This window comes from Sceloporus undulatus, chromosome 1 (assembly GCF_019175285.1).
Source record: "Sceloporus undulatus isolate JIND9_A2432 ecotype Alabama chromosome 1, SceUnd_v1.1, whole genome shotgun sequence".
NCBI classification, from domain to species: Eukaryota; Metazoa; Chordata; class Lepidosauria; order Squamata; family Phrynosomatidae; genus Sceloporus; species Sceloporus undulatus.
The window spans coordinates 224,878,340-224,887,318 of NC_056522.1; the positions used below are offsets into that span (position 1 = coordinate 224,878,340).

The following is an 8,979-nucleotide window of genomic DNA, read 5'->3' on the forward strand; positions in this document are numbered from 1 at the left end:
GTGTTCAGCTTGACCTGACTTGTTCTTTGTTCATGTGTCTTATGGCTCACAGTTACCACTTTCCAACTCACTTTATGCTGCTTTCTATAATCTGGCCAGGACAGATATAAAGCAAACCCATAGTTCAGTTTTCCTTCTCTGGTACAACAGCAAAGAAAAGCTGGAAAGCTTTTGCATTTATTTTAATTTTGCTACAATTAACCATGTTGTATGAATCCAGATATACTGCCATAGTGTTTACATCTGATTTATTTTCACTAATGATAAGCATAACCATAATTTCTCTTCAACATAACTCAGCATAACTTAGAGTTCAGACAATGTGTAAACTGCACTCAAAATGGAAGTTTTCAATCTCATCCTTTCAGAAACATCAGAGGGGAAAGGGGCACAAAAACTAGGAGAAGCCTTCATCAATATTCAACTGCTTTGTTCAGTCTTTTCTTTTCTTGGGGAGGCAGCAGATTTAACTCTGTGTCTCACACAGCAGCTCATATTGGTATGCTAGGTGAAACAACTGTTCCTATTTCTTCAGCTTTATTTTTTTTAAGAAATACCAATAGCTGTTTTACATTCCAGAAAGTTATTTCTCTGTGGGGTGTTTTTCCATTGTTTTCTAAAAAGAATCTGTTGCATATAGCATCGATGAGCTTCAACCTACCCCATAAAACATCTCTCACAGATGTGAGCAGGAGCTCTACATATGGAAAACCTGCATGATTATACTAGGAGGGTAGAAGAAACTGCATGGGACTTAGAGTGGGATGTCTGGATGACATTACAAATCAAATTTAATTAAAACACCGCAACATACTGCATTGAATCCAACAGTAAATTGTTGAGACAAGAGGAATATTGGATGAATGTGCATATGGTACCATTATGATTAAAGAGGGATGCCATTGATATCTGTAGGTATCTGCTTCTGAGTTTTTAAAAAACCACATATCCATTTCTGTAAATAAGTGTCTTTGCTATACTTAAAGACTAAGAACATGTGTTTGTCTTTCCAAATATGGAAATATAGAGGGATGGTACTGTCTGGAATTTATTTTAAGAAGGAAAACTTGCTCCAATGATAAATTATGTTTTTGCCTCTTCGAATCTGCAGTGGGGAACAGTCGCCCTTGTCCATCACAGCTGCCAACTCTACACTTATCCAGGTCCTGTTGATTTCAAAGGATTTAACTGGATTCTTGTTCACTGTAAGAGTAGAAAAGAAAAGAGTAGAATCAATCCACAGAGAGAGGTGGGCTTATTATTATTATTATTATTATTATTATTATTGTTATTAGAAATTTCTTGTGATTGCATTTACCTAGAAAAGTATCCTTATCTCAGCTTCTGAGACTAGCAACAGAATGGGTTGCATCGTATCTCAGAAATCCATACATTTCCAAAGCTTGTCATGAATTTCGAAGAAGAAACATCTGCCCAAAACATCATGACTTTGATTGGTTGTGTTTGAAATCTGAAGGTGGGAATTCTGTTCATTAGTCCCAACTAGAGTAGAATCATTGCATCTATTGCAGAACTATGAATTAACATAGAAGTAAATCCAATTGATTCAGTGGCTCTGCTCCAGTTATGACTAACAATAGGATTCCCACCATTGTGAAGAAGAAGAAGAAGAAGAAGAAGAAGAAGAAGAAATAATAGGTGAGATACATGTTCCAGTGACTTTTTGCTGTGTTTTGATAGTCTTCATTCTAGTGGCATTGCCTATTTTCATGCCCAAGTTGCAACAGGTTGTTTCACTCACTGAGGTCCAAAAGACACTGCAGAAATAATCCAGTTTGAGACCGCTTTAACTACCCTGGCTCAATGCTAGGGAATTCTGGGAAATGTAGTTCCATGAGACATTTAGCCTTCTCTGTCAGAGAGCTCTAGTGCAACAATAAAATACAATTCCCAGGACTCCCCAGCACTGAGTCAGGGTAGTTAAAATGGTCTCAAACTGGACTATTTCCGCAGCGTGTTTTGGACCTGAAAGGTCACTCTGAAAGAATTAAACATTCTTTAGAAAAGGTGCTCTGTATCCTTTTCTTATGATATTCAATAATAACTATTTCATTTATTGATTGATTGATTTTGTTTCACTTATAACTTGCTTTTCTCCTCAAATGGGACACATATCCCCTAAGAGAAGAGTGCATTATCTCTTCCTGTTTAGCTCTAAAGATACAAATGTTATTTTTGACTGAGAAATCCTTCTTATTAGGTAGGACATTGCATGGAAAACACTTACAAGCATATCACATCAATACTATGAAATGTAATCAAATACTTAAAAATTCTGCACAGATTGTCTCACACAATTCACTGTCACAGATGAAATTCCCATATGAGTTGAGAATTATTTAGGGTTGGTTTGTGCAAGCCTATTTATCACATAGTTGCAACATCAATGACTTTTTAATGAATGGGACATTGTAGATAAAACAACTTTTGTATCTCTTTACACCATTTCAAATTCATTCCTAAAGGAATGTGGACAAATATGAAAATTAATATTCATGTTTAAACCAACCCTAAGAAAAAAGAGAAGTGATGCAATGAACACAATGTTATTTGGTTCAGATCTTCACCACCCAGTATCCCTAGCATCCAAAAGTAAGTGGGAACAAATCATCAATGTGTTTGCAGTGTGGAACGGGGATGGCAATTAAAGCCAAACCAAGGAATCTGCAGCTCAAATAAATAAATATATTTCTTTGGAACTTGAGGACAGATTCTTGATCTATACTGTATTTCCATCCACTTTAAACAAAATTGTAACATCACTAATCCTTTAAATTATCTGTGGTACCAGCTTTAAAATTTGCCATCTAGTGGCATGCAGCAAGTGATTTCATTAAAAGTTGGCCTTTTGTTTTTGATTGCATCACATGCGGAAGGTTTTATTTTCTCCTCCCAGTGTAGTCATTAGATCCACAAAAGATGTGTCGAACACAGAGAATTAGTGATAATTGGTATAGGCCAACCACAGATTGCAGAGGGCTAGCCTGTTAAAATAACTTTCAGAACTCCAGTCCTGTCTAATCCAAGGAAACCTGTAAACAAGCAACAAGATTCAATCAGGAGTAGACAATCCTTGCAAATTAAAAAACAGCAACATAAGCTCAGCATGGGGGATGAAATACATATGTTGAAAGTAAAACCCCCAAGAAATGATGCCCTGATATGTGAGAGTGCATGAATGAAAGGTGTTTCAAAGAAAAAGAGAAACCACTGGAATGTAAAGAACTCTATGAAGTCAAAAGCACACATTGTACAAACTGTAGGGATTGCACTGTAACTTCAAAAGCAGGTAACTCTGAAATACATAAAAAGCACCCTTCTGATACTCTGTCTTTTTTTTAAAAAAAATAGATATATGTACATAGACAGAGGCAAACTTTCTAGATGGGACATCTATGAACCTACTTACTGTTCAGATTTTACTAAAATTACTAATAATCATAGCCAGATGGATAGGTATATCTGATGGAGAAATTAGCATCTCCATTCAAAACTTATCGTAATGTCCTATGCAAGATGTATAGCTGGATCTGGATCTGAGCAATATATGAAGCATATACTCAGCAATAAAAAAAATGATTCTTTACTGGTAAATTTATGCATCTGATGCAGAATAAAGTTACTTTAAATACTAAACAATGAAAACAATGTTGATGCATTGCATTAAGTTGGAGTTTATTTATATTTAATCACCAGGTTAGGTTTCTTTCACCTCTCAGAGCTAAATTTTTCATACTGTCTGGTTTCATTAAATCCTAAATCTAGGCCAGTTTAGCTAGCTTTTATGGATCGTTTCATGTGACATTTGTAACTTGGCAGACACTGAGTGTCTGGGTACATGAAAACAGCATCTTCAGAAATGAAAATCTGTAAAGGTGTTTCTGCTTGTTTGGTTCTCTGTTTGGTGGTCATTGTCAGTTTCACATTAAAGCCACTGTAATTAAGGTCAAATCCATACTCTGAACATGGGTAACTCAACATGTAAACTATAAATGGTTTCCTAGAGTCATGTCTCCACCATGGTGTCTTATAGAGGAGAAATTTATTCCTAATGTTTTATCTAGATGTTCTGAATGCATTCTCTTGTTAAGCAAATGGTTCAGCTCTTAGAAATGTTGAAGAGATGAAAGAAAAGGGAAAAGAAGGATTTTAGACTTTTTTCTCTCTGTGTATGTATTGTATAAGCCAGAGCATTGGAAAACTATACTATACTACACTATACTCTTTTTTCAGTTGCTCTTTGGAGTGTGGGCTAAATTAGAGAAAGTAAGGATGTTTAATTGAACTTTGAAACTTGCTCCCTTGATTGCTTTAACAAACTCTAAGCTGTGCTTGAAATGCATCACAAATGTATATTTTAAAACAAAGGAAGTAATGCACATCTGCTGAAAAAGATAACTTCTTATTACCATAGATGAAAATGAAATTGCAAAATGACAACTTAAATACTCTGTCATTTTCTTGATAAGAGGAAGCACTGAGAATATACTTATTAGAATCATAGCATCATAAAGTTGGAAGAGACCACATGGGCCATCCAGTCCAACCCCCTGCCAAGCAGGAAATCTCAATCAAAGCATGCCTGACAGATGGCCATATAGCCTCTGTTTAAAGATCTCCAAAGAAGGAGACTCCACCACACTCTGAGGAAGTATGTTCCACTGTCAGACAGCTCTCACTGTCAGGAAATTCCTCCTAATGTTTGAGTCGAATCTCTTTTCCTGCAGTTTTCATCCACTGATCCATATTCTATCCTCTGCAGCAGCAGAAAACAAGCCCTTCAAATACCTAAAGAGTGCTATCATATCAATTTTGACTACTATTTTTAGTAGTCACTTATTATGAGGGTTGGTGTTGCACCTATGACTCTAATCCCTATTATTTTTGTTTTGTCTGGACTACACATCTGAACACTGTGGATCTGAAACTCACTGGTTCTCACTCTACATGGCTGCTTCTAATCCATGTGTGTTTAGGGAGTGGGATCTGGGAGATCTCAGATCTCACATTATTTTCTTCACTTTAGAATACTCTTATGCTGCCCTTGAGTTGACAAAACTTCCAAAGCCACTTATGAAAAACCAAATCCAATCAATAAAACAGTATGCAGTTAATGAAGCAGAGTGGACATTCCCTTTAAAAAGCAGCATTGTGGATCAAAATGTTCTAACTTGGATGATATACAGTCATCCTGCCTCTTACACAAGGGATCTGTTCTGGACCCTCCCACATAAGGGGAATTGAGTGTATGCTCATATCCCATTCATTATAATGAGGCGCACTCCCCTAGCGTGCTCCATTGTTTCAATTGGGGCTTGCCTTTCACGTGAGCTCAAGTCCGCTGTAGGCAAGCCCATGTAAGGGGCGAGCCAACTGTAATTGATACAGATCTAGTGTATTAACTTTGGCACCTGTTTGTTCAGTGATAATGCATACTTTTCAGTTTGTGCAACCCAAGGATAGGCAGGACTGGCCTTGTATAACGTGCTGTCTGTTACTTTGTTGTGCTGTTGTAGTTTTTTAAATAGTTTTAATTTATTTTATTATTTTTATAGTTTAATCACTTTTTACCTTTTATTAAAAATTTCCTGAACAATTGACTGAATCATTTTTCTGCAAGAACAGAAGCAGGCAAATGAAAGTGAACTAGAAATAATCCCATGGAAAGGTGGGTGGGTGGGAGGAAGAAATAAAAAGGCTTTTGCCTCCTGCTGAATAGAGCATAGACAGTGGGCTAAACTAGTCTTCAGTGAGAGGAAATTCTCTCTCTCTCTCTCTCTCTCTCTGTGTGTGTGTGTGTGTGTGTGTGTGTGAGAGAGAGAGAGAGAGAGAGAGAGAGAGAGAGACTAGGCCTAGCAGTGAGGTTTAACCCACAAACACCTACAGCATTTCTCCCCACTCTCTCCTGCAGCAAATATAACAATAAGGATCAAGTAAATGATTCACAACCCACAGCCCTTTCATGACACCTGTTGTCAGCTGCCTGATATAGAAGATTATCACACTGGGGTTAAAACGTTCCCCGGTGCGTTCTAACATGCACACGCGGGGGCGCGCACAGAGTGTGATGGGAACCCGATGGGGCCCAGAACGCTAGTTTACTGCACACAGGAATGCCACTGCCGCCAAGCGTTCCCATCGCGTTCCCATTGAGTTCCAGGGAATGCCATTTCTGGGGACGCTTTGAAACAGTTCCTGTTTCATTAGGAGACAGTTTAGAAGAACCTGAAGTATTACAGATCTTTTGCCACATCTGCCCAGCAATTTGGACCAGACTTTGGAGTGATTAAAGGGCTTGCACTGGAGAAGAGAAATCTATTCTGCCAACAGGATCACATCTGATGAAGACTGTACACTGTTAAATTTGACACATTAGGACAACTCAAGAGCAGGGGGGGGGAAGCTAAGTGCTTGCTAGTTCCTGTGCTTGGGATCATCCTCTTTTGACCATTTTAAATCACAGTTTTGTTTATTCAACTCTTGGAATAGCTCAGCAGACCAGACATATTAAGAAACTATGGAGTTTATCACACAAGGGACAAAGTGTCATGCTCCCATTTTTTTTCTGTTACCATTGCGCAACTGCTTAATATTGGAATAGCAACGAAACAGTAATGGGAGATGATAACATCTAATGTGATTTTGCACTTCCGGTTACCTCTGTTTCAGACTTCCAGTATCCAAGTCTTTAGACAGTGTTGTTGAGGGATGAAGGATATTTTTTGGGATTATTTTGGAGATGGATACTGATACTTCGGAGTTATTAGTATGTGTCCTCACACTAATGGTGAATTGTCTGGAAGGGTAGATGAGGAGGGAGAGAGAGGGGCAGTGCTGAATAGCAAGCCAGGAATGAAAGTGGAATTGCACAATTGCAGGATTGCAGTGCTTTGTAAGTACACACCTGTGCTGATAACATTTTGTTTGCACTTTTGAGATGTTATTAATGATTTAAATTAATGATTTAACAATTTAATACAATCTGATGGGAACATAACACTGTGATAACTTGTTGACAACATAATCATTCTGATGTCATGTGATCATCTTCTCCTCAATTGTGCAATGGTAACAGAAAAAAAATGGGAGCATGACACTTTCTCCCCCTTGTGATAAACTCCTATACCTAATCCTAGAATTGTTTTAGTTTTACAAACTCAAGAATCTCCAATTTATTTATTTGTTTTTTTTATTTTGGTATGAATATATACCTCAGAGGGTCTTCATACCCAGAGTTCTATGTTTCATTTTGTGTTTCATTTTATGTATTTACTAAGTATAAGGAATCTGGGGACAAAATTGTTCTAACCTGTGTAAAAGCATCTTTTGTTTTCTGTTTTTTAGTGTACTGTACCACACCATAACTTTTGAGTTTGCTCACCCAGCATTATTTGTTTAATAGAAATATTTTCCATACCACCTGGTTCTGGCACAAAGTCAAAAATTTGCATTTATATGAGGTAGTTTATCAAATATAACATACAGAAGTCTGTTAAATACACATTGCATTTTGTTTGTGAGAAAATCTGTTCATATTTAATGTAGTTTTTTAAATTAACCTTAATGAAAGCTTCTGAAAATTGTTGTTCTAAGCATTTGAAATATGCAACAAGAACTGGTGGAAGACATAAACATGTTTTCCATTATATGTTATCAGATAGCCCAAAATTACTTCAAAGAAGAAATGTGGGACTATGTTAAATTAGAAAGATAAGAAAGCATTTAGTTAAAAAGCAAAGGTTTTTTGAAGAGTAAAGCATCTGACAGTTAACCCCAGCATTTTATAATCCCCTACTGAGTGGGACAGGAATGGGATCGGGTGAGGGAGGCAAGAGAGACTTTAAATATGCACATTCATGAAGTCTGCATAAACCTTCCCCAACCTGTTGTCTTCCAGATGTGTTGAACTACACCTCCCACAATCCTTCAGACAGAATGCAGAAGGTCAAAGGGTAACGAGATAGGTTCAATAAATATGAATATTAGACTTTGATGCATAAGACAGGTAAGCGAACATTCATAATGGACAAAGTAGGGCTGATGGTGGCCTGGGCTCTTTGTGCAACAGAAAAGCCAAGCCTCATTTTAAACTTCAAGATTGTGAATATTCATACTCCCCCCTCTCCTGCTGACAAGGAAATGGTTTCATGACTGAGAGCAACCAGTGCTTAAGTGTCTTGTTTACTTCCATGGAATGGAGACCTGCTGAACTGGGTCAAAATGGATCCCAGATAGGTAAATATCTATTTGTTGTTATGTACCTCCAAGTCATTTTATGATTTCTGATGATCCTAAGGCAAACCTATTATAGGATTTGCTTGGCAAGTCTCTTCAGAGGGGATTTGCCACTGCCATCCTCTGAGGCAGAGCGAGTGCAACTTGCCCAAGGTCACCTAGTGGGTTTTTATGCTCAAGTGAGGAATTGAACCCTGATCTCCAGAGTCATAGCTCAGTGTTCAAGCCACCACAACACAATAGTGATTGGCTTTGTCCTGTGTATGAAACACATTGTCACTACTTTCTCAGACCATTTAAGAGCCATTATCTGAAACTGAAGGTCACTTCACCTCTGCCCTTTGTAAGCACATGTTGTTTTTAATCTTCCAGAATAACATTGAGGTCAATTTTTACTCCACCCAGAAGTCTTCCCTTCACTTTTAGGAGATTAACCCCCAAGTTAGGAAGACCTTTGAAATACAAAGGCACAGAGAGAACCTCTCTTTTTAACCTGTGTCTCTCTTACACCTATCTCTTCTGTCTATTATAACCAGGTCCTCTTGGTAGAACATCCAAGTACATGTCTATTTAGACTCTAGAGGCTGAGCTGTAGCCCTGAGGGGACTCAGAAGAGTGGGTCCTTTAGCAGATAGATAGATAGATTAGATAGAATTAGATAGATAGATAGATAGATAGATAGATAGATAGATAGATAGATAGATAGATAGATAGATAGATAGA

General features: G+C 37.6%; 1 long non-coding RNA gene across 1 annotated transcript in view; it reads right to left on the reverse strand.

Annotated features, from left to right (window-relative positions):
- Positions 1-1,030: 1,030 nt before the first annotated feature.
- LOC121919617 overlaps positions 1,031-8,979 on the reverse strand; it is a 17,438-nt gene continuing 9,489 nt past the window's right edge. The window contains exon 2 of the long non-coding RNA XR_006101534.1: positions 1,031-1,203. This is a non-coding gene — a long non-coding RNA (uncharacterized LOC121919617). The remainder of the gene's footprint in view (positions 1,204-8,979) is intronic.